General features: G+C 45.1%; 1 long non-coding RNA gene across 1 annotated transcript; it reads left to right on the top strand.

Annotated features, from left to right (window-relative positions):
* Positions 1–15,848: 15,848 nt before the first annotated feature.
* LOC143695225 (uncharacterized) lies at positions 15,849–25,993 on the top strand. Its single transcript, XR_013184296.1, has 2 exons — positions 15,849–16,864; positions 24,685–25,993. It is a non-coding gene; the product is annotated as an uncharacterized LOC143695225 (long non-coding RNA).
* Positions 25,994–27,018: the final 1,025 nt, after the last annotated feature.

The following is a 27,018-nucleotide window of genomic DNA, read 5'->3' as shown; positions in this document are numbered from 1 at the left end:
CATGTAACCAGAGAACAGGTGCTAGAAATGATTGGAGAGCAGTTCATATTAAATAGAGACCTTTGGAAAAGAAAGGCACATTCTGCCAGGGAAATTTGGAGAGGTTCAGCTGATAACACATATTTGTGAATACTGGCAAGTGATGGCAAAAGAACAGGAGGTAGAAAGAAAAAAAAAAATCTTGGATGAACAGAGTGATCTCCCAGCAGCAAAGCAGATTTTCTCCACTGAGACATTATTGCCATACACTGTGCAGGACAGTCAAACCTTTAATAATAACAATGACACAGCACGAACAAGGCTTCCCTCTTGAAAAGAAAAATCAGCGGCTGCAGTTAATGAAAATCCTATTTTCCTAACATTAGCGGTATCTGAAGCACAATCTGGGTGCTTTGGGACACCCCACAGCCATTATCTCACAGAAGGTTAAATGGAGTTACCAACTCTCCAGCAACTTCCCTCTTTTCACTAAACTCAACAGCTGGAGGGATTCAGCTCCAGATCCAAAGCAGAGCTGGCCAGAGGTGTGCAGAAAGCTGCTCAGGCAGCGTGTGGAACAGTGGGGAGCAGCTGGCAGGTTTTAATCTGGAACTGAGGCAGTCCCCTCCAAAGAGCCCAGAGAGTTCAATGGCCCCTTTGTAGCTCTCAGTGTCTGGAGCTGCTGCTGCCTGTGTGACCGGGCTGCCTTTCCCAGAGCTGCTGCAATACTGGGGCTGGGGGCTTCCTGGGGCAGGCAGAGAGAAAAGGAAATCAAAATCAAATAGGCTCCCTCAGCTGTTGAAGTGGAACTTCAAAGGCTGATTCAAAACTCTTCTCCATCCTGGGACCTCCTCCTACAAACAGCTCTGAGATGCTCAGGACCCTGGAGTGCTCATCCTGAGCTCCCTGAGCATTGTTCAGAGCTCCCAGACACAGCACACGAGATTTGGGGACCACGTTTGTGCCACTTTGATGCACGGGTCTGCGTTAGGACAGAAAAACAGCTACAAGGAAAAACAAATACAATTTCTCCTCTTCTTCCTCCTCCCCCTGCTTCAGCCTCAGAGCCCCTCAAACTCTCAGGCTGCAGGAGCAGCAGGTGCCACAGGTACCACCCAGCCACTGATTTTTATGGGCTCAGGGACCTGAAATAGGCAAAACCAAACTCACCAAACATCTGTCATCCACAGCCAGAGCCAGCCCGTGCTCCACAGCTCGTGGATGGGTATAAATTCCACCTTGAGCCCTGGTCACCTGCAGTATTTTATTCCTGTTGTTATTCTAGGCTGGACATGGCAGTAAAACCCCTCCTTTCTGAAATCCCAAACAATGTTTGCCTTCGTGACCATTTGTTTCAGCTAATTCCAAATTTTTGACTATTGCATAAAAAAAGCAATTTTTAATATAAAATTGCTCACCTTTATTTCAGTGAACATCTCCTTGATTCTGTTCTGTGTGATGGCAGCAGGAAGGGAATGATCAGATACTGTGGCAATGGAAATGCTGATAATATCTTATCAAATTGGTATTTCAGTCATAGCCTTTAAATAAACCTAGATTTGCATAACTTCTATTCTTCTATCCTTTTGTAAATGCAAATAAAACATCAGCACTGGGGAATCAGAAGCAGGTTGACAAATAAACCCTTGGGAAAGCCAGGTTCTGCCAGCTTCTCCTCTTTGCCTGAGAATATTCCTCTTTCCAACAGAGAACAGCATTTTTCCAAGCCTAAGACACACAGGTTTGAATTCAGGAATAGCTGAGGGAATCGAGAGAGATTCCAGTGAGATCTAGTTCACAAAACGTATTTTCACAGCTTAAACCATATAAAGTTCCTGTAAGCTCAAAGCTTCTGGATTTGAACCCATCCTAAATAAGAACAGATCCATGGGGTATCCCTTGCTGTCTTTGAAATTCAGTTCTAGGTCAGCAGAAAAGAAGTCATGGTTGAGGCTTTAGGGAGGGTAAAGAATAAAAACCCCAAGATCAGACCTGAAGTGCCTGACAAGAACCTTATCAGTGACTTGTAGCTGATGTGACAGAGCTGGGTGATGAAAGCCTTGCACCCAACAGCCACGTTCTGCTTTTGCTCTGCAGAAAAGGCTCCTGTTAATTCCTGCACAGGCTGGCCATGCTCTGCTGCAGTGAGAGGCACCCAAGGAACTGCCCTGGATGTCACAAGCCACTGCAAGGCAGCCAAGGCAGCAAAACAAGGTTCTGCTGTCCCCAAACACTCACTGGGACAAAGACAAGCCAGCTCCTGAAGAGGCAAACAGAGCACAGGGGAGCCCAGTGACCTTCACAGAATCCCCACAGCCCCAGGGCCAGAGGCTCCCTCATTACACGGGTATTTTGCTAATGTGCCAAGGGAGATGAGTGCACAGACCCAGCCACGCTGCTGGGCCTGCTTCTCAAATCTTTCAAAGGTCAAAATGAAACTGGGAGCAACCTAAAACGTCCTGCTCCTGCTCCTCTGTCCCCAGTGACACTTTGGAGCCACACGCTGGCCTAAGCAGCTTGACACAGAAAGTACTTGGCCATGTCTGCCCAGAAGGGAGTACATGGAAAAGCATTTAACATTGACCTGTTTGTGCTCCCATTCCCATCCCTGGGAATCACTGATGGCCAGCAAGGGAGGCATCTGAACGTCCTTCCTGTGAGCATCCATGGTACAAAGTTTAAATGTGAGTCAGCGATGCCAGTAACTTCAGTGAGCTCCCACAAATGGCTCTGTTCTCTCAAGAAAGGGGAAATGTTTGGTTCTCAGACTGCCCAGTGAGGGAGACTGGGCATGGCCACCACAGGACAGGGACACCTGGGGCAGTGCAGGAGTGTCGGAGTGAGCAGTGAGCCCAGGACCAGTTCTGCCCTCAAGCTGAGTCAGAGATGCCCTCTGGAACTCAGGGTGCAGGCTGCACCCTTTAATTCAACCACTCTGAGATTTTTAAGGGAAATCCTGACGTGAGTAGGAAAGGCTTGCTTGCTTGAGTATGACTTTTTCTTTTCAAGGAAGGCTTTAAACTTTCTTTGCCACAATCTTCCCCTCACTCTCTTTCCACTTGATATGTGGTACAGCATGCAGGTTTTGTTTCCTGCTGAATTCACACTTTTTGTTTGCTTATATATTTCAAGATCTCAATCAATCATGTTGTCAAAACAGTCTTTTTGTATCATCTACCTACCAGCACTTGTCATTAGAGATGTTTAAAGCTCCAGTGCTGGAGAGAGTCTGATTTACGCTCTGACATCTCCCACACTGAGCTTATTATAGTCATGTATAAACTGCCCTTTCACAAGCTTTAATTAGGAAATAACAAATGGTTTGGGAGCATGCTGTTAGGCAGTTTATTCTTTCTAAATTCAGTGTTTCCACTGTACTCCACTGATCACAATGTCGTGCTATGCAACAATCATGTAGATTTCTAAATTTTTGCTCTAACATTTAAATCTCTTTGTGACCTTTTCCCTTCTCCTCCATCTCCTCCTCCCCAAACACATTTTACAGTTTTCTGAATTGTTCTAGATGCAATATTTCTGAGCTGAAACAGGAATAAGCTAAAAATAAGCAGTGCACCATCAGAAAACATTTATTTTGTTAAAGGCCCACTGGAGAGGTGGCTTTCTTGGTAACACACCATACTCTCTGCATTCTAATACACCACTACAGCCTCACCATTTCACTAGGACTTTAATAAAAACTGAGATGAATTATATTGTTCAGTGGCTTGGAGTCACAAATTCCAGAAAGGGTTATATAGTTCAATTAACTAGTCACCACATTTCCAGAGCTTATTTTATACACTAAAATTAACACTGGGGAAATGCATCTGCAGCAGCTGCTGCAGCCCACGGTGTTACATCAAACACAGTCTGGAGAGACAAGCACACAGACCCCAGAATAAAAGGGGGAGGAAGTTGTAGAGGTGGAACAAGGAGCAATATTTCAGATGTGTATCCATGCATCTCTCACTTACAAAACTTTGTTTCCATGTCTAAAGTGGAGCAGTTTATTTAGAGAAGATGCTGATCTGAAGCTCTCTGACACAGGCAGTCCTGCAGTGCCTGTTTATTTCCCAACAGGATCTGGTTCAGTGTTCATGAGGCACAGTCCCAGCCCAGCCCTCCTGCAATCACTCACTGTGCTGTGCAGCAGAGTCAAGAATTTGGACCAGATTCATCACTGCAGCTGCCCACAGATATTCCAGTCCCAAACTGTGCTTCCACTGCACAGGGCCAATGGCAGCAACAGAGTCTAGAAGGGCTCAGGGTGTTTCTCTGAGTTCCTTGTCCCACCTGAGAGCTGCTCATTGCCCAGGTACACGGTGCCTCACCCCTCCAGCACAGCTCAGGCTACCCCAGGCCACTGTTCCGGTTGTTGGGCACCAGATTTGCTCCAAATGCCTTTTCCTTACCGTTTCACAGCCTCTAGTCCCTGTCTCCTGTAGGAAGCCCCTGCACAGCCTGGTCCAGGTGCCCCAGGTGCTGGGCTCTCCCTCCCTGCCACGGCCACTTCTGCAGGGATGCTGAAGGAAATGCAATATCCCATCAGGAGCTGAGAACCAGCATGCCCACACTCCTGGAGACCTCAGCAGCAAGCAGCACCAAGGGCAGTGAGCAATCCTGGTGCTTCCATGGTGTCCCTCACAGGGATATATCCCCAGCAGGGGAAAAGCAGAGGCGCTGCCCTGGTCCCTCCTCCCTGCCAGGGCTCCAGGCTGAGGAGGCTCCGCTCCAGGCCAGGGTGTCCTGGGGGCATTCAGGGATTAATCCCTGCAGGGGGAATTATCCTGCAGCAAAACAAGGTCTCTCTCAGGCCCCTCCGGCCCAAACCATTCCATGGTTTGCTTTGTTTGCTCAGACAAACACAGCACCAGCAGCTTGCTTGGGGAATATTGCCCTGCTTGGGGACTGGGCTGTTTCCCTCCCTGAAAACAAGTCTGGGGGCTGCTCACAAAGCCTGGCCCCAGACATGCACCTTGAGAGGCTTTTCCCTGGGATTTCCAGAGAATAAAAATACAGATATACAGAAATACTACTCCAGTACTTCATTAAACCCCGCGCACAGCGCTGGATAATGCACAAATATGGATTTATTTGACACATGAAGACAGATGCATCATTATAAAAGGGGTGCACTGGAGTGCACTGGTGATCAAACTAAGCCCAACCTGTTGAAAATTGTATTTCCACTTTATTAGCTCCAATCATTCATCAACTTGCAGAGAAATTCTTGCTCAAACAACATCTTTCTCAAAGGGTTCTTTGGGGAACAGAACACATAGCTTGTTTTAAAAACTGATATATTTTGTTTTAATAAAATGTTTGGCTTTGAGTACACAGACTGATACACTCTGTCAAAACGTGTTAGATCCCCAGATAACTGCATAACACCAGAGTATTATCTGACACGTTTTTGAAGTCTATTTTTACTTGTTTTTGTCTATTATTTTATTTATGCTTGGCGGTAGGCTTTATTTTTATTTATTCGCATTTGCTACTTTCAAAGTTTAGTCCTGGCATTTCATCTGCACGTTCTGTGTACTTTTGGCTGCTCACGGGGAGACTGCTGGGACTGGGACGAGCAGAATTTGTCCTGGCTGGTGCATCCCACAGGATGTGGATGTGAAATGGAATGAGGCTGAGGCAGGGCCAGGGGAGCTCTCCACTCTCCAGGAATGTGCTCACACTGCAGAGATTAAAAACTTATTTCCAATTCCTCTAGATCTGACTCAAACTCTCATTTACTTATAGGGCTTGCTATAAATCCTGGCCCTGCCTACATCATTTTGTGATACAATGTGTTATTGTTATTATCCTACATAAAATAAATGTGAGTGAACACCTCAAGGGTAAATTAGCCTATATCAAAACAAGAAAGTGAAACTATATGTAAATTATTTGTGTCCAAAGTTCCAAGGAACAAAAAAGACAGAATTTAAAAATTCCAATAAATAACTGATTAGTTAGCACTCTTTATAATCTCCCTGCTCTGCTGAATGTTTTGCCAGATTGAGTTTCCCAAGGCAAAAACACAGTTCTAGTTTATAAATAATTTCCTGAATCCACAAAAACACCTCTACAGAGCTTACAAGCAATAAACAATCTCACAGAAATCTGAAATATCCATCCTTTTTACCACAGGAGATTTTTTCCTCTGTTTTTGCAGACAGACCCTGAAAATGACCTTTTCCTGAGAATTTGCTCACCCCTCCTTACTTGTGCTTTTTTAGCAGGAGGATTTATATATACCAGCAGCAAAACACCTTTCAAAGTCCAGCAGGTAAAATTTGGTATCATTTGGAAGGATCCATCTGGATCCACTTAAACAGCCACAAATGGCCAAATCCTGAATGCTGGGAGTATTTTATGAAATCCAAGGCAGGCATTAAGAAACTCAGAGGGGGCTCCGAGTGTTCAGATACACCTCAGTGAGATACACAACATAACCCAAATGGTATCACTTGCAAACTTTTATATCATTCTCTACAAGGTTATTCCAGTCATTTGCATGGAGAAATTCCTGGTTTTAATGTGCAAAGGAGCAGAAGAATTGAAGGAAAGTTTCCCTTCTATTTCATTGCCATGCCCATCTGCTTTTCTTCACATCCAGAATCCATCCTGAACTCCCCCAAAGCCCTTTCTTTGCCACAGGTGAACAGTGCAGGAATTTCTGCTGGGTGTTTCAGGAACAGCACATCCTCCCTGTGAGTGCTGCAGAGCTGAACAGGCCTGAGTTCAGTTTCTGTGTGTGCTGGAGGAGCCTGGGTTGCACAGATCCCTGCACAGAGCTGCACCCCTGCTCCTCCCTGGCACACAGAGCCCCTGGGCACACAGTGTGCCATGGCTGGAATGCCTGCGCTAAACACTTCACTGTTTGTACTAATATTCACTCCAGGAGATGCAGAGCTTAGTGTGAAATTCACCTGAAAAAGCAGCTTTTCAAAGAGGAGAGCTGTCTGCCTTTCAGTGGATGTGCGGTAGAGAACAGATGCACAAACCCATTTCCTCCGTGGGTGCTTTTAATGCTATCAAAAATCCCTTCCAGGAATTCAATTTTCTGCACGGCAGCGAAAGCACGGAGAGGCCTAGAACCTGGGATAGCACCAGAGCACCAAAATATGGGGAAGGCTCTGAAAACACTGAGAATGTACTGGGTTGCACTAGAGAGGGGGAGAGAAGCAGGGATGTTGTTCTGCCGCGCCCGTTGCTTGCTTCGCTCATTTTTCCACTCTGCTCTGCAGGCTCCAGCCGCAGTGAGGATGGTCCTAATTAGAGCTGGAAGCTGTGGCAGGCAGGGGGAGTGGAGCCAAGTGGTGCTTGGCAGGTCTGGAAGGCTGAGCAGCCCCATGGAGGGATGCCGGGGCTGGGCTCTGCCGCTGCTGCGGGTGCCAGCCCCGGGCTGGGAGAGAGGAGCAGTGACAAGAAACTCGCCTTAACAAGACCTGCTGGGAGGAATTTGCTGCTAGCAAAAGGTATCCAGGTCTTTTCTGCTGGTTCCAATGTGTTCTGTGTTGACTTTATGAGCTCCCTCCACACCAAAAAGCACCGGGATCGTGGTGGGCAGTGTAAGGAAATGATGAAGAACTGAACAGCAGCAGAAGGGCTGATGCCTTCAAGGACCAGAGCCAAACCCCCCCATGACTGACAGACAAGCTGTGGGAATGAGAGGAAGGCACTGCAATGCCAGGATGCTGAGAACAGGATGGATTGCAGAGCCCTTCATTTCTGATAAAGAACCCCCTTGAGATAAAGCTCCAGTACCTCATTGGATCCAGCACTGGCTGCTCCCCAGCCCAACAAGCAGGGCAAACATGTCCAGCCCCATCTCTGCTGTGCAGCACTACAGGGAGGGCTGTGCCTCTGCTGCTGCTCTCTGCCACTCTGGATCCTCTCTGGATCCCCTCTGGCTCCTGCTCTGCTCGTGGGGATTGAGACAGGACAAAAGCTGGAAGGGGCACAGAGCCAGAGCCAGCCCTGAGTGAGTGTGAGCGGAATCACTGGCAGGGGTCATTCCCAATGGGAATTCACACCCTGCACAAGGAGCACAGTCCTGAGATCACTAATTAGCCAAATCCATTGAATAAAATCCAAACCCAGAGATAACAAAATCCAAATCCTCACTCATTAAATAATCCAAACCCAGAGAAGAGCTCACCACTATTGAGGCAGGACTTGCAGTCTATTTATCCTGACCAAATGACAATTTCTAAAGCTCTTACACCTAACTGAACTCTGCTGCTTTTCAAGGGGTTTCTGTGATGCTCCAGCTGCAGCAGGTAAGATTTATAAACCACACAATATTTTATGTCATACCTTTCATCCCGAGATATTTCAAAATCTTAAATTAAATTCTAATTTGGACAAAAATAATTTATTGCAGCTCTGCAGTGCAGCCCTACTCTATGGTGGGATGAACTAGCCAGTATTTCAAAGACCACAGCACACCAGGTTTGCAAAAAAAAAATAAAAATCCTGAAGTGACTGTTAACCTAAATGCAGATTAATATAAACAGCAAATCACTTGGGTATTTCTTTCAGGATTGAATAAGGAAGTCTGAAATAATTTCTCAAAGGCTGCTAAATGCCAGTTAGCAGGGGGCCTTTTGCTTGTTTGTTTGTCTTCTATATGAAGAAAGACTTGTGCCTACCTGAGCTAGGCCCAGAACTGTCAGCTGCTCCCCAGTTCCTGCATAAACCACTGAGGTGTCCAGATCCTGAGAAATATTTGAAATTAATATTTGAAACCATCTGGTCAAGGAAAACGTACAGAAGCTTGAAAAAAAAAGACAACAGGCAGGAGACAGAGGCATAATTATTTCAAATTAAGCATCCACACAGAGGCAGTGCTAAGGCAGGGCCAGGGGAACCAGGAATTTAATTTCTCTGCTCCAAACTTTCTGCCACTCTGGAAGAAAAACTGCGGCTGCTGCTGTCTGAAAACGCTTTCAGCAAAAGCCTTAGCGTTCCAAATGGGCCCGCGAATCTCATTCCTGCATGGTTTTTAAGTTGTTTAGTTCTGAATCAGCAGTCTAAAAGTGTGTTTAAACACTGCAGGTAACCATTTCCCAAGGAACAAACAGGGAGGAAATCAGGTTACAGCGAGGGCACCCAGCAGGACTCTCCCCTTGTCTGCTCAGTGTCAATGGAAACTGATTCCTGCAAGAAAGACACTCGGGGAGAAGGGAACAGATTGTGGGAAACATGTTCTGCATGCAAGAAAGAGCCAGGAGATGGAATGCTGGATACCAGGAGATAATTATGCGTGGGGAAGAAAAGAAGAATCAGACAGGGCAGCAGCAGAATAACAATATTTCAGGAGATGGGAGCTGTACGAACCGGGCTGACTTGCAGCAGCCACGAGGCAGATAATAGATGAGCATCCTCTCTCACTCTGTGCTCACTCACTAATTCATGGAAAATAACTGCCACACTGCAACTTCCTGATGGTTTATCATTGTTCAGGCCACTAAAACTACTGGTTTTGCCAACCACTGAGTTATGAACTAAACAAGAAACATACTACAGAGAACTGTAAATGTTTATGCATTAAATTTGAAAAAAAAATACTTCCAGACATACTAAAAGAGAATGGATTATGACAGCTGGAAAATTGAGCAAAGGTTGCTGTAATAAGCACAAAAAAACTACCTGGAAAGATGCTAAGTAGGCACAAATCTGAGCTGTGGGCAGCCCAAAACCTCTCTGTTTGTGACCTTCACTCTAGAGGGGTGTAAGGAACAAAATCTCCCTGGTACAACCTCACAACACAGCCCCTCACACCCCACAAAACCTGAGAGCACTCAAAGGAGAATGGGATGGAAGTGGCCCATCAGAAAATAAATTTGATTCTTCTCTATTTTCAAATCCACTTGATTACTGGGAATTTGAAATTTCAACTCTTCGTGAATTTATTTTTTAGTAGAAGCAATGTAATTAGAGAAGAGAGGCTGAAAAGATCTATTGGGAAAATGGATCAGGGAAACAAAAGATGCTGGCAAACAAAAAAAGCATATATATATATATATATATATATATATATATACACACACACTATATATATATATATATATACACACTGTATATATATATATATACACACTATATATATATATATATATATATATGTGTATGTATACCTGGGCCAGGTGAGCACTGAGTATCCCTTTTCCTGTCCTGCATATGCACAATAAAAAGGAAGAAAAATCCTTTAAACTGTCTCATTCTTGAATATAAGACTTCCATGAGCAGTAAAAGTCTACTCAAAGAAGTTTCTGAACCTTAAAACAGATGAGCTCTTCCTGTTTTAAATCATCAGTAAGCCTAGGGCAAGGCCTGAGCTTTTGTTTATCTTCTGAATCTGCTGCTTCCATTCCAAAACCTTTATAAACAGAGCAGCAGCACAAAGCCAAGCACTGGTTCCAACACTACCTATAACATGTAGACTATCAAGAAAATAAACCCTGAATTTAGAATATTACAGAGTAACAACCATGATTCTGCTTGGTTTAAGCTTTTGCTTCAGGAAGAAGGACAAGGAACGTGGCACAAGTCATCACTGGGCAAGACACTGAGTTTCTTCCACCCAGTTCCCAAATTCCCATAAGCTAAAGATCATGAAGACAAGGTAAAATAAACCTGAAAGACTGTGGATGGTCAGCAAGGAATGGCAGCTCCCAAATCCCATCTTACCTGTAGGTCCCCATCACATCACATCACCCAAATAGCAGGAATTTGGTGCTGTGAGAGGGAAGGGGTGACTACAGCAGGAATACAAATCACAGAGCCCAAATCACAGATTGCAAAACTGGAAAGGCCTCAGGCCTAATGAAGTGAGAGCAAACAGGAACTCTCTGCATTGCTGAAAAAGTAGTCAACAAAATTAGGGAGCAAATGAAACACTCAGGAATGGCTGGTAATTACCAGGGCTTACAAATGAGAAGTGTGATACTCAATCACAGAAAGCAGCAGCAGAAGAAGCCCAGATATTGTAATTGCAGGAAAAGATAATCATGTGTATAATAAAGTAACAAAGAAAACTGTGGTAACCAGGAGATCAGAAAGGATTCTGCAAGGGATAATACAAAAGAAGGAGCAATAGAGAATAATTTCAGAGACCAAAATGAGGAAGCCGGGGAGGAAGAATGGTGAGGGAGTAGGAGGGATTTTATAACATGCTGGAGAGAGTTGGGTTTTTTTATTTTAAAGACCGAGCTAATTAGGCACTGAATAGTCATCTAGAACAAAGGTTAAGCATCAGCTGTTAAGGCAGAAGAGAGCACTCAAGGTGAACCCATCACAGATTTCAAAGCTGCAGTAAAAAATAAAAAGAAGATGATGGAAGACTGGCTTAAAATTTTAGGGACAGAAATAGCACATGAAGTGACAATTTCTCCTGTGGTTTTGTTATTGTTGGGAACAAGTGGCATGCATACAAATCATGAAGTAGATTTTTGATGCACTTTTAGAAAGAATCTCACACGGTGCAGTAGCTTACAGTTAATGGAAATATTCTAATTATTGACTATATGTGAAAATAACATTGACACAAGTCAGCAGACTTTTATCTTGTAAAATGTACTTGGTTTGCTTTTCTGCCTGTTATGACATGATTCCTGGAAATGTGATTGCAACCAAATATTCATGCTAATGCAGACCAGGACCTGCATACCTCAGCTCCAAAGCAGAAGGGGAAAGGGAGCCCACATGCAAAATAATTCCTCTGGGTAGCACCTCATCCCATACATCATAATCCTTGAGTTTGAAATCACTGTTCTTCCAAAACTGAAACATTTCACTCATTGTCTTAACGTAAGTCTGGGTGTATTGAAGGATCTTGGTGGAAACTCAGTCCTGCACAAACAGCAGAGAGAAAACATTTCAAACATTTCTCCAACATTCATTTGTGTGATCACCCCAGTAACCCAGCCCAGCCCCTGCCAGGCTTTGGGCACTGTCATTTTGTCACTGGTGCCTTGGTCAGCTCTACACCCACACTGCTCTGATAGCACAGCAGGGCTGCCTGCTGCCTCTCTTTATCCCTTTTGCTCAAATGCAATGCCTTCCAATGAATTTATACTGTATGTATTTATTAGAAACATCTGCACTTCTAAAACCCTATAAAGACTTTCAAAGTATCCTATAAAAATAAGTAAAAGCATCATCAAGTTCATGGGGATTGTCTGTATGTTTTAAATTTTTTTTAGTATTTTTCCTAAGGAATCATTTTACTAAGTGTAAAAGAAATCTATGTATAAATAATTCATTTTATCTGAACACATATTGGTCATTGAAATGCAACTTATCTTTATTTTGAGAGCCTAAATAGACTTCAGATGTTCTTTCTTTGATAAGTTGTAAGGTGATACATTTCTGCTACAAGAATTATGGACTCCCATCTCTCACTACATGTGTACATTTTTTCTGTCTTTTTTCCCCCAGGAATATTTAATGAGCTTTTTTGTTTGTTTTCTTGTTGTGTTGAGTTTGTTTTTTTTAAAGTGGGAGTTATATTTTGCAGTACTATAGAAGAATGTAGGCTAGATGCAAACTGGAGCAGTGGCTGATCCAAGCTCCTGTTATAGAGGAGGGGGAGCCATGGGATCAGCCCAGCTCACCCAACACTTCACCCACTCATGTCATGAAAACCACTCAGGATGGAGACAATCCAGCCTCACTGCACAGCCTGCTTCTATATTTGACTGTTCCAGGGGAAAAAAAAAAGGAAAAAAAAAAGGAAATAAATGTCAAAAAATACTTTTCTTCCAGCCAGCAAAAGCTGCTCTTGCCCACTGTCTGCCATCCTCCCCCTGCAGCACTGGCAGCACCCACGGGCACTGCAGGATGCTCCCTTGTGCCTTCCCTGCCCTCTGCAGCCCAAAGCAGCCCAAAACCCTGCTGGGGACAGTGAGTTCTGTCTGTCCTGGTGTCTGCAGGGACAGACACAGGGGTCTGGATGAGCCTCCCAGTGTCCCAGAGAGAGGGGAGAGCAACACTCCCTGCCCACCCTGGCTGTGCTGCTGCCCTGTGCCTTCCCTGCCCTCTGCAGCCCAAAGCAGCCCAAAACCCTGCTGGGGACAGTGAGTTCTGTCTGTCCTGGTGTCTGCAGGGAGGACACAGGGATCTGGATGAGCCTCCCAGTGTCCCAGAGAGAGGGGACAGCTCCCTGTGCCTTCCCTGCCCTCTGCAGCCCAAAGAATCCCCCAGCCCTGCTGGGGACAGTGAGTTCTGTCTGTCCTGGTGTCTGCAGGGTGGACACAGGGATCTGGATGTCCCAGAGAGGCGGATGCTGCTCCCTGCCCACCCTGGCTGTGCAGCTGCCCTGTGCCCAGGCTGTGCCCAGGCTGTGCCCAGGCTGTGCCCAGGCTGTGCCAGGCTCTGCTGCTGGCTCCAGCTCCGTTTGCTGCCAGCTGCTTTTTGGCACAGCAGCTTTGCAGCAGAGCTGCTCCCCAGGCTGAGCACTGCCAGGGGTTCCTGCATCCCTGCTTGTCAGGAGCCAGCACATCCCTCTGGCTGCCCTGAGCAGCCCAGACCCTGCCAGGGGGCTCAGGGACCCTGGCACAGAGCCCAGGATGCCCCTGTGGGTTTGATTATGACCCATGGAGTAAGTTACCAACCTTAGATGATCAGCAAACCACAACAGTTTAAGTAGAATATCAGTGAAGTTATCACAGGGTGGAAAAGTAGATTTTAGGGTTTTTGGTATGGGGGTTCGGGGGGCAAGATGGAGGGAACTGGGTGTGCCCAGCCTTTCTCCTTCTTCTTCTTGGCCTCCATCTTCTGCTGTGATGGTGGCACTTTTACATTGGTTTAGAGTAGAAGCTCACTGTCTAACATAGGTGATGGGTATTGGACAGTAATTGTAAATATTGTACATATTGTAGTTTTTAGTATAAAGACATAACCCTGCCCTGAGGGCAGGCAGAGTGCCTGGAACTGTCCTGCTGAGCTGACCTCGGCAGGGCAGGAGAAAATTTTTTATAGATAAGAAACAATAAACAACCTTGAGAGCGAGAACTGAAGAGCTCTGACTCCTCCTTCCAGTGCTGGGCTGGGAAAAGAGACTTTGGAGCTTTTCTGGGGGTCACTGAGAGCAGCCAAAGATCCTGAGACCTGCTGGCCTCACAGGGCTCCCCCTGCCCTGCCCTGCCCTGCCTGCCCTCAAGGACAGCACACTTGTCACAAAGCCTGATGGCAGGCTGGTCTCATTAGCCACAGGAGATTAAACTGCCTGTTTGATGGGACAAATAAAATTGCTGCCATCTGAAATGGGTGATTCCACGTACGGGATTTAATTGGGATGACTGATAGCTAATTTCACCTGCACACATAAAAAAAAAAAAAAAGGGGATTGAGGCTGTCAAGTACAAATCTGGGCTAAAATGCTTCCCCTACAATGAAGGGCAGATCCTGAGTCCAACAGTTCACTCCTCTGCTGAAAGCATTCCAATTGAGTCCAGAGTATTGCACACACACAGCACTGAGGAAACACTGGGGGAAACAAGTCTCAAAACACCTGTAGTGTGCAAAAACTTTCCAAGTAGGGTAAAAACAAGCGAAAATATAAAGCTAAGAAGACAAGAGTTGATTATTTGCCTGTATAAGCATTAGAACACATGTTATGACTGTAAGCCACAGAGCAAACATATCTGAGGTGTGATACTCCAAGTGCAGTATTTCTGGAACAACAAATTTGGTGAAACCTGGAAAATGACTAGATACATAAAATATCAAGCTGCAGTGTCAGTTAAGTGACAGGTAAATTAAAGCACAACAGAACAAGGACACTGATTTGGTTCAAAATTCTATGTCTGCAGCAAGAATTACATAAATAAATTGGCAGGCAGGCACAGACATTTCATACAGAAGATGACAACAAAACCAGCAGAGAGTTATGAAATCGTGAGTTGTTATTACAATTCCTGGAGACATTTTCTGACCTTCTTCAAACTATTTATGCTGGGGACAGCTCACACACAAACACCACAACGCTGCCCACACACCACTGATTGGTTTGGCTGCTGTGGAGGGTTTGGGGACTGCAGCCCATGAGGACAAGGAGCTGGTTTCAAACCTTGCAGCCCAGTTTGTGCCTCCATGGGCTGTGCCAGGAGAGCTCAGCTCTCTGACCTGCTGCCATCCCCCTTCCTCAAGACTCACACGGGCAGGCAGCAGGGGCCTGATGCATCCAATTTGCTCTGGTGGCTCACAGGGTGCTCCCACCCAGCCTCATTCCTGCAGAGGAGACAGTTGTGACAGGGATTTGTGCCTGCTGCACAGGAGATGAGCCAGGCTCCAGGCTGTGAGCACCGACCACGCTGAAGGGCCATGGCAGCAGATGTGAGTGTCACTGCTCCAGGACATCCCAACTGCTTCTGCCACCAGCACTGGAGCCCAGCCCTGCTGGAAGGGCTGTCCAGCACTGGAACATGCCCAGGGCAGAGGAGGAGCCACCAGCCCTGCCCGGAGTTAAACCAATGCAGATGTGGCCCTTGGGACAGGGGTGAGTGCTGGGTTAGTGCTGGGCTCAGTGATCTCAGAAGTCTTCTCCAACTAAATGATTCCATGACTCTTGGATGAACAGCTAATTTTGAGGTTGTTAGCTAAGGGAAAAAAACCCAAAGAGTAGGAGGGGAAAAAAGAAGGAAAATGCATGAAAAAAAGAAGGAAAATGCATGAAAAAAGAAGGAAAATGCATGAAAAAAAGAAGGAAAATGCATGAAAAAAAGAAGGAAAATGCATGAAAAAAAGAAGGAAAATGCATGAAAAAAAGAAAGAAAATTCATGAAAAAAGAAGGAAAATGCATGAAAAAAAGAAGGAAAATGCATGAAAAAAGAAGGAAAATGCATGAAAAAAGAAGGAAAATGCATGAAAAAAGAAGGAAGATGCATGTTGCTCCAGCATAATTGCCACAAATGTGAAAGTGCTGCTAAAAATGTCTGGATAAACTTTCTATAGGTTTGGCCAGAGACAAGGAAATGATCAAGCCAGGATGTTTCACACTGTCCTGTCTGAAAATAGTGCCACAGTCAGCTGAGGCACAATAATACTGCATTTATTCCCAGTGCAAAGTGTGTAAACTGAAACCATCTCCATTAAAAGGGGTTTAAGGTACAAGGTGTAATCTCACACTGCAATAAAGCAGGAATTTACTCGTGGTCAATTATCCCCTATCAGCTGGGGGCAGGTGCAGGGGGAGGAGGGAGCTCCCAGCTGAGTGCCAGTAATTTCTTCAATAGCTGAAACTCATTTGCTTGTTATAGTCCAAATATCATTTAATTATCATAACAGTGCAGACCATGTGGCACTTACTGACCAAAATCTCCAGTTTGATTCTCTGCAGTACAAATTTGCCAGGTATAAACCAAGTGTGGGTTTGGCTTCTGGAAGGTGCAGCATCTGCAACGCTCTGCCCAGGCTCCTGACAGTTTTATAGAGCTTCTGTGAGCCATGACTGGAATCAAGGTACCAGGAATTTGGTGCCTTGAAGAAGCAAACCTACTTTAAAAGGTAAATTCTGTGTGCCTTGCACATGCAGAACTCTCCCAGCCAAGTTTCAAACGAGTCCTGCTGTTACTGCATCACACTGCTCTATTCACAGTAAGGAAAAAAGAAATGTAAACATGAAAGATCTTTGGAAAGTGTCCTTCCTCAGAGATATTTTTTTTCCTCTTTATATTTCAATTCCTTTTCTATTTCCACTAAGCCTGTGGTTCTTTGTTTTCTTTGCTGAGAGAAGTTTTTAGGCTGATTGCTTCCAAGAATGCCAATAATCACACATCACTGTCCACGGGATCTTGTCTGAAGCTCTGCTGTACCCAACTGCATTACCTTTCCCAGCATTTTAGATCAGAATAGCCTGAAACTGCTGCTTCTCATGTCACAGAGGTGAGTTCTCTTGTGAGATTGTGTGGAACAGCTAGTGAAAAGTCACTATTATCTGAATCCAAATACACAAAATAATCCTAAGTGTTTGCCATTTCACTGATAGTCTGTGAGACACGATTGTGTCATTTGCTGAATTCAGCCACTAAATGACAACATGAACTGGAACTGTGTGAACAATTCTTTTCAGAGCCATATGTCTGCAAATTGTCTGAAAATTACCAGCACAGTAGAGGGGAAAAAAAAACCCAACAAAACAACCACACACAAAAAAACCCTCCCAAAACAAACAAGCAGTTGCTTTGAAAATCCAATTTGGAATAATAGCACTCCACCCAACTGAAGCGTTGGGTTCCACTCTTCCCTCCAAATGCATACACGTGAATGGAGCAGGATATGATTCAGGGAAATTGCACATGTAGCTGCAGATAGAAGCAATAAAAGTCACAGAAAGTGACATTTCTTTGTGTGCTGTACATCAGTGTTAATATGGGAGATCAAGATGACAGGACAAAATACAGCAAATACAGATACAGCAGCATCCGTGGAGAGGCACAATCCTGTAATCCCCCCAGAGACTCCACAATACAGACATTATTTACACTGATTTCTGACAGAAAATAGCTCGCTTTTTGCAAGTAGAGGGGATTTTTATTCCCAGCAAGCAAAGCAGAAGTGTTTGCTCAAAGCTGAGTAAAACTTCAGTGACAATTAGTTACTGGAACCTTGTGAGAGCCAAATCAGCCATGAAACAAGAGATGGAGCTCACATGGAAAATCATGGTGTGGTTTCACCTCAAGACATTGTCCCTCAAAGTCATGGGGAAGGGCAGCTAGCAGGAATTTGCTGCAGAGGGCTTTATCCAGTGCTGCTCCCCTCTGGTTCAAGGAAAAGTTGTGACAAAACGTTGGGTTTGTGCTGGTTTTGCTTGAGCTGATGTGACACAAACAGTGCTGCAAGCACAGGCTGGCCTGAGCTTGCCCTGAGCTCACAGCCCCAATGAGAGATCACCCCTGGCTGTGCCCCCTGCCAGGACAGCCAGGGACCCACGGCAAGGCTCTGTTCTTGGAGCTTTCCCCTGCTCCAATAGAGGAAACGACCTCTTCTTTGGGATTCTGCTGCAGGCACCCCTCACATCCAGCTGCCTCTCCAGACAGCAGCCAGAGCCCACCATAAATCCCAATTTACCTTCCTCCCCTCCCCTGCATCCTCAGGAGCAGCTGGCCAGGGTCTGGAGGGGCTGTGCCCACCTGGAGAACCCTCTGAGCACACCATAAATCCCAATTTACCTTTCTCCTCTTGCCTGCATCCTCAGGAGCAGCTGGCCAGGGTCTGGAGGGGCTGTGCCCACCTGGAGAACCCTCTGAGCACATCACACCCACAACTGCCCACGGAGGAGCTGGAGGAGCTGCAGTTTTTGAGTGAAACCCATTCAGAGCTGCAGTTTTTGAGTAGAACCCATTCAGAGCTGCAGTTTTTGAGTAGAACCCATTCAGAGCTGCAGTTTTTGAGCAGAACCCATCCATAGCTGCAGTTTTTGAGCAGAACCCATTCAGAGCTGCAGTTTTTCCAGTGAAACCCATTCAGAGCTGCAGCTGGCTCTCAGTGAGTTCCAATCCCACTTTCCAGTGAAATCCACCATTTCAGCTGTTCTTTGGGACAAAGAGCATCAGTCTTTCATCCTGCCCTCAAAGCTCTCCCACTGTGAGGAACAGGGCCCCAGTTTAGCTCACTCCAGTGTGAACAGCTGAGCACAAAAGTCACTGCTGAGTCAATTACCTGTCTTTTATTAGCAGGAGATTTTAAAGAAAGTATTTAATTTGTGACACTTCTTGGTGGAAAGTGAAGAATGGAAAACATTGAGCACAATTATTAGCTTGCATTGCACGTACAATTATTTCTCCATATTAGCACAGTTGTGACTATTTGAGAAAACAAATTGTTAAGCTTGTACGTGTGAAGATGCACAGGAAATATTTTAAATTCAACTTCCTTGAGCTCATTTGAATTATTTGAGTTGTTCAAATATTATTCAAGTTAGACTCATCTTATTGGCAACAGAAACAATGCCATGTGACTTATTATTTCAGATTCCTGCATCTAATCAGTGCAGCTGGAAAAGTGAATATTGAATTAACAATTGATCATTAATTCATGACAAATGGTGCTGAATAAATCCACAGAGAAAACAACTGTGAACACTCACTCTTCTGGCAAGTGAACACTCACTCCTCTCTCCCTCAGCTGGTAGGGCCAAAATCTGCCTCATAAATTTCAGACTATAATTCAGCTCTACGTTGCAGATTAATACTGATGAAGTGGCGTTTCATTTTGACACTTCATTTTCAGTGGGATGGGATGAAAAGCTGTTTTGGAGGTTCTACCACACAGATTTAAGACTTTTTAAATTTATTTTTTAAGGTGCGGAGTACCTGATGCTCCCAAAGAACAAAGTTTCTTTTCAGTTCATGAATTCCCTCAGCCTTGGTGAACATTCAGGGCGTTGCTGTTTGTCTGTCCAGCCTGAGCTCAGCACTGCTGAAAGCCACCCAACCCACTCTGCCCCCAAACACTGAACCCTGCCCCTCTGACAGCCAGAATTTTGCAAGTTTAAATTACAATTGCTGATCAAATTTACCTTAACTGAACTCAGTAGAAAACAAACAGCAGAGAGGTCAGGGGGCAGCTGCACTGGGGAGCTGGGGCTGACACAGGGCCCTGCCTCCTTCAGCTAAAAACCTCACAGCTGGGAGAGAGCTCTGGGGTGGATCTTTATGAGATATCCATAAGGTTTGTTTTGGTATAAGATAGCCTTTTACTAGGTAGGTCACATTCATTCCTGATTAAAAGCATCCACATGGGAAATTATACACAGGACTGCAGCAGCACTGACACAGCTCCACTGCTAAATCACTCCTTTCAGACAAGCTCTACATTTATTTTCTCCATACAGAAGTCCTCCAAAATCAATGCGTTGTCAAATTTGCTTTGGGGAGAGATAACCAGACTAACTGGTGATGCAAGAGACTGAGCTAAAGCATTACAAGCATGGCACACTTTGCCAAAAAACGTGTCTGGGGAAGAACTTCACCTGCAAAATACCCCTGAACCAGCACAACACAGGGAAGGAAAAGCAGAGTGAGCACACAGTTGTACACAGAGAAGATGAGGAATCCACTGTTCCCCTCCCGGGGGCTGGGATTGGCAGCGCCATCACCCTGCAGACACCTCCATGCAGCAGGGACAGGGGCTCAGGGACTCGGGAATGATCTCCTCATCATCCTCACCCTGCAGTGCCCTGAGGCTGGACAGTGACAGGGGGGACACTCGGGGCTGATCTCCTCATCATCCTCACCCTGCAGTGCCCTGAGGCTGTGGCTGGGACAGTGACAGGGGGGACACTCAGGGCTGATCTCCTCATCACCCTCATCCCTGGAGCCTGCCCTGAGGCTGTGGCTGGACAGTGACAGGGGGGACACTCAGGGCTGATCTCCTCATCACCCTCACCCCTGGAGCCTGCCCTGAGGCTGTGGCTGGACAGTGACAGGGGGGACACTCAGGGCTGATCTCCTCATCACCCTCACCCTGCAGTGCCCCGAGGGACTGAGCCCCCCTGGGCTGAGCTCTCCCAGCCAGTTCTGAGCCTGGCTCACCTGCTGGGCTCAGTGCCCCAAGAACAAGGAGCATTTTCTCTCCTGGACTTGTGCCAGTGGCTTGGCAGCCCCCAGGTTCAGAGAGGCACCCAGGGAATCAGGGTGCAGCCACCAAGAGCAGCTTGTGTTTGTGTCTGCAGGAACACACAAATAACAAATAACACATCCTGCTGGGAGAGGAGCAGCCCCAGAGCCACGAAGGAGGAGGGTGAGACGAGCACAGAACATTTCAGTTTATCCTCTGCTGCACAGGGAGCATTTGCAGATCACAAAAGGCCAGGTGAGCAAATGCTGGAAGGAACACAGGAGCACCAGCAGCAATGTGGGTGAACTCACTGGTGCCTGACCTCTAGAACCATCCATGTTTGCTTGCAGAATGTTGGGAGATGATCCTCCACAAACTGCAGCAGAGGGACCCTTTTTATACCCCACCTGTCTGGCCCACAGCCACAGACTGTGTTCTGCTCTCTGAGAAATGAGAATATCACATGATAAAATAGCACATGATAGCTGATCCCATGGTCATCTTTAGGGGGAAATGCTTTAAAGAAGCACTGAAGCAACCAAGACAAATCACATGGAGGCATCCCAGTCTAATGAGCAGGGCCTGGCATGGTCCTGCAGATTGGAATTCTTTTCTCAATTAAACAGTAGGAGTGGACTGCTTTGCAAATATTTAATTTCCAAGCTTCTAATTACAGTGGCTGAGTTTTTCCTCCTGAGGAAACAGGTGTTGACACAAGATCTGACAGATCCTAGCAACTGGCATTTGCTGGTCCCTTTCTCAGTTTTACAAACACACAAATGGAAAAAAGGAAAACGCACGATCTAACCTAAGAGACAAATATTTGGGCTGTGCATGGAGAATTTTTTGATCTGCCTTTGCATGGTGAGCTGTTTGTAATCTGGCTCAGTTCAGCCAGAGATGGAAGTGTCAGCATGCTCCATTTTGAAATGGCATCATCCTGGCTGTGAAAAGCTGCACACATGGGCCAGTTAGGAGGAAGTAATTAAATCCATTCACAATGAAATCCTTTCAGTGAGGGGGATTTAATCTTGTCATCTTCCCCAGACACATCAAAAAGGGAAATAAAACGCACAGAAGAAAATATAAAGAGGATATCTGTTGTACTTCAAAAAAACCCATGAAAACCTATGATGCTTCCAGTTCAGCTTTAAACTACAAATGGGAATAAAGTCAAATTTAGAGCTTAAAGTATAACCTAGTTCATTAGCATGCTGTAATCCTGCTAAAATTTTAATGTATTTGATGGAAGCAAGATAACCATAAAAAATGCTACCTACTGCACGTTGTTTTGCTGCACTGCCTGCATGGAGCTAATTACAGCCTCCCTGCCTTCACTCCAAATGCCTTGCTTTTGTGGGTTTGATCCATTGTCCTTAATGTTAAAATGCAGGGCTCTGTCTGAATTACCATTTCATTGTAGTATTAAATTTGTGTTGAGGCACATTACCAGCCCTGTGTTATCACAAGTTCAGTTATTAATGTAAGTAACCACTGTATTTAGTTTGTTTCTGTATTTGGTCCCCACCCTCCCTAACCTCCACCCCCCAAAAAATTATTATTTACTTTTCCCTTGGAACTGTTGCATTCTACCAGCTGAATACATGCATTCTTTGAGCTGAGCACTGTTTTGGAAATGCACAGTGCTGTTTTGGAAATGCACAGTGCTGTTTTGGAAATGCACAGTGCTCACCCATTTCAGTGGCCCATTGTCTCTGTTCCCACTGAGAGGTTTTTCAAAGTGCATTTCTGGCACAAAGCACTGAAAGCTCTACGGGCTGGCCACTGCACACATGCAATAAATCCATCCTGCATTCATGCTTCTGCCTCAAGAACACAAAAATCAGCTAAGTCTCTTTTACACCACTGGAAAATGGCTGATGAACCTGCCTCACCCCGGTTTTTTCTGGTTGAAATATCATTTCTCACTGCTCTCCTCCATTCCCCATCAGGTCAGGAAGGCTCCAGGGCACAGCCCAGCTGCCCTGACATGCTCAGGTGTGAGGGGAGAGCATCAATGCCTCAGCCAGCCCAAATTCCTGTGCCCTGGGATGCCCAGCTCAGAGGGAGCCCTGCAGATGTTCGGCTGCTTGGGGGCAGGTGGATTAGAGAAGGGGTTTATTTCATCTTCTTCAAACCTATTCCCTTTTATATTGAATTCCTCACTATGTAAATAAGGAACTACTTCAAGGTCTGTGGGATTATTATTTTTTTTTTTTTGTTGCTTCCACATGGTTCAAAGGCACGCCAAGCTCAGAGACGAGCTCAGCCAGAAAGGACTTTTGAAAATGTCTGCTCTGACCTTTCGTGTAGCACAAAATCCAAAACACGAGAGCATAAAAGTTAATGTCTTTACCAGAGGGATGGATCGAGATGACTCAACCTGAACTGCACAAAATGCATCCATTTTTAGTGCTGCCAAGTGATGCAAGTCACACACATCCAGGTCCCTGTGGTGCATTACCTGGGCCGATCTTTCTGGGTTTTACAGAAGCCAGGCCTCCACAGAACCACATGCAATGCCTGGTGGTTTGTTTGCTTTTCAATGCTTCTCAGGTCAGGCAGTTTTGTCCAGTCCACTGTGTTCAGAAATGAATATTTCAGTTCTAAATTGACTTAAATAATACTCAATAGGTAAAGGAGAGAGCAAGCCTTGAGCCTACAAAGTCAACGTGGTCCCAAGAGATGGAGTCCACCCAGGCTGAAAAAACAGACAACATCCTCATGAGGTCCAATAATCAGAAAATAGTGGAAGCAAATGTGCTCAGTCTAATTGTGGCAGCAGTCTGCAGGAGCCATATGAGTGAGATATGAAGATATTATTATTATTATTATTATTATTATTATTATTATTATTATTATTATTATTATTATTATTATTATTTACTGAGCCTGCTCCAAGCACGTCCTTGCAGTGTCCAGGCACGGGTCCATCTCCTTGCTCTCCCTCTGCCACCTCCTCTGCTTTTCTGCTTCCAGCTGACAGCCCTGTAATCTCAGCCTCTTCTTAAATTAACTGAAGGATAATCCAGACATCAACTTCCCTTCCAGTCCCAGGAACATTCTAACCCATTTAAAAGCTCTCCTTGCTGTGTCTGTGTCCCTCTGCAGCTCTGGCACCAGAAGCAGCTCAGACATTCTAGTGACAGCCCTGTGAAGGCTGTACCCAAAACCAGGCTCACTTTCCCACCTCTGCTTCATAAACTTTATTCATTTATTTTAAAAGAGCTGGTTCCCTTTCAGCCACAGCACTGGGCTGGTATTTAGGGGCTTTTTCTCTGCCAGCCCCCTAAACCCCAGTGGAGTGAATTAACAAAGTCCAGAGCCCTGAATCTGCACTTGCTGCTCCCGCACAAGTTACCCTGCACTGGTTTTATTAAAGACAGACCAAATGACTAACAAACCTGGAGAACTCAATAAAAGCAACTTGTCTTCTCTTTTGTTACTACTCTGCCAATATTTGCAAAGCCTGCAAGCTCTGCAAAAAAAAAAAAATACATGGACAATTAAATTCACTGAAAAGAATGTTAAATGTTAGAGCACAGCTCAGCCCCATGCTGGCCCTACAGGAGGAGCTCTGCCCACTGATCTCTCTTCACAACTACATTTTGATACCTACCAATGACTCAGTTTTTAAAAGACACACAGCTAAATCCAAGTTTCTAGTCCAAATGTCATGCAGTATTAAGTTCTGAAGCCCAAGCACACAATGTCAGTTAATCTGACTTTATCAACCTGTCCATAATCCACTTAAAAAAAAACAAAAAACCCCCACAGCTAAAAGAAGTTACTAATTGTCTGTCTGACAAGGTCTGTGTATTTTCCAAGTAACTGCTACTGTTAATGAAATTTTTAGCTGCCAAGCCTTGCTGATGAACTCCTGAATCAAGTGTTTTGTTATTTTACACAGAATCAATACCAGGCCAATTTGCCTACAGCTTCCTGGTCGTTCTTCTTTACCCCTTTAAAGTAAGAAACAGTATATATGCTAGCTCAGATTCTGTGACACTTCTTTGGTTTTCAGCACTGTTTAATTAGTGGTTCACAAAGCCTCTCAACTTTTTAGAATGATTCTTATGAAATTCAACAGATTTTTTCCCCATTTTCCTTTGTTACAAATGACAAACCTATTTCTGCCCCAGCAGACGGAAGGGATGCCTGCACCTGCCTCATGCCAAACTCCAAGCAGATCTATCAACTGAACATCTCAGTCATTGGTCCTGCATTAGCTATGCCATTCTGCCAGTCATTTCAAATCTTCCCTTAAAGCAAGGCTGGCCAGCTGTTTTGTACCTTCCAGCAGTGAATTCTGTCTCTCAGCAGAGGAGGTGGAATCAAAGCCGGTACCGCGAAATCCACGGCGAGGAAAACACCACAAGGATGGATTCAGTTTTGGAGCTGCAAACAACCACAAACAAGCACAGCAGGTCAGAGGATGGGCCCTGCTGCAGGAGGGCAGCAGCCAGAGCCCCTGAGAGCTGCCAGGAGCAGCTGAGCTCACCTGGGAGCAGCCCAGGCTGTGCCAGGCAGGGTGGGCAGCCCTGGTAACACAGCAGGCGCTGCCTGGGGCTTGCGCTGGTCACAGGAGGAAAGAAAAGTTTTCCCATGACAGAGAAGAGCAAGAGAATTTCACCTTTACTGCTGTGGTAATAATGAGTTTATATCCAGTAAGGAAATGCCAACTTCTGAGGCATATGAAGCAACTAAACCCAGGAGTACCTTACACCACTAACAGGCAGGGGGAGTGAAAAAGGACAGAGAGCCCCCCCTGTAACCCAGTTCTGTACAAATGCACAAACAACTCCAGGCTGTAGGGAGGAAATAAAAATGCTCTTGAAGTCTCCAGAGAGGATTTTTGTGTCCTGGCACACACCTGAAAAGAAACAACGACCCTCACAGTCACCTTGACACAGAATTTCTGCCTCTCAAGTTTACACCACTCTCCCTTTTCCTGAGCAATCTCTCTGCAGAGTAGGAAAAATATCTGAGCTATGCATGTTGGTTTTTCTGGGAGGATAAAGTTAGTGACACAGAGGCTGCCAACACCCTTGTACCCAAAAATCCCCCAAACAATCCCATCTTCTGGGATTTGCAGCTCTCAGTCCTCGAGGAGCAACTCCAGACCCAGGACAGAGCTTAACAGGAGCTGGGACAATGACTCTTTTGCCTAAAACCCCTTTTACCCAGAATTTTGTACAGCCCAAAGTTAAAGGATTCTTTCTATCAGCACCAAAAATTTACCAGTACATCAAGAAGAAGAAGAAGAAACCAAAACTATTTGTGTAGCAGCATTGCTTGGCATTGTCTGTACTGCAAGTGGGACTGTCAGGACCCACCAGCACTCAGCTCACTATCTCAGGGCTGTGTCCTGCACCCCTCAGGAGCAGAGATTTCATCAGGAAGGTGCAAGTGACTGCTGATGTTAATGGTTTTTAAATAAAACAAAAAAAGAAAGTTTCGGCTGCTTTGTGTTGTATATTTTTCAATGGCCACTGCTGTCTCATAAAAAACCCCAAACATTTAAACTCAATGAAAAATGCCAGGATCAAAACTGCCAAATTTAAAAAGTCAATATTAAGCCACTTTTTATCCCAGAAATTAAAATTTTGAGGAATCCCAAACATGTATTCCCCTACTTGAAAGTGGCAATGCCTCTGAACTATCAGAAACCCCCCAATGCACAAAAGCTGAATTTCAGCCAGCTCCAGTAAACAGTTTATCAACACTCATTACTCACAGTCAGAGCAGCAGTGCACACAGGCTCAGCATATGCTGCCTGACACCCAGGGAAAGAGCCACTGCTCCAGGATCTGGTGACTTAAGCCTGAGAGCTAGGAGACATAAAGGAGATGGATCTGTAATTATAGCCCAGTTACTATGCAAATACTTCAGCACACTATCTCTGTGAGAAATCTGGGTCTTGCCTTCAGAACAGTTTCATTATTAGAAACCATTATTGCCTTTATCCCACCACTGTGATATTTCATGCATTTTATGGAGCACAGATAAGGAGCAAACAAGAACAAACAGCTTTTACCTCTGCAATCCTCACTGGCAGCATCAAAATCACAGTCCTGAAAGGACCAGAGCTGAGAAACACCCAGGGATTTTATATCTGTGCTTAGCAGAGAGCCCCAATAATAACTTGCATCTGATATCTTAAGGCTGCAGCTATTTTTAACGAGTTCATGGGGCTGCACAGGCAGCTGGACCTGCACAGGTCAGACCCTGGTGCTTCCTGGTGTCAGGCAGCTGCTGAGCCTGTAATGGGTCATTAATACCTTGTCCTGGCTGTGAACATATTTTTTAAGCCTGTTTTCCTCCACTGGCACTCTTGACTGTGCTGGTGTGTGTTGCACTAATTATTATAGCATTATATAGTAGTAGTAATAATAATAATAATAATAATAATAATAATAATAATAATAATAATAATAATAATAATAATAAATTATATATAAAAATATAAAATACAATTA

This window comes from Agelaius phoeniceus, chromosome 14 (assembly GCF_051311805.1).
Source record: "Agelaius phoeniceus isolate bAgePho1 chromosome 14, bAgePho1.hap1, whole genome shotgun sequence".
Taxonomy (NCBI): domain Eukaryota; kingdom Metazoa; phylum Chordata; class Aves; order Passeriformes; family Icteridae; genus Agelaius; species Agelaius phoeniceus.
The sequence above is the reverse complement of the archived record's forward strand: the minus strand, read 5'-3'. Positions and strand labels throughout refer to the sequence as shown.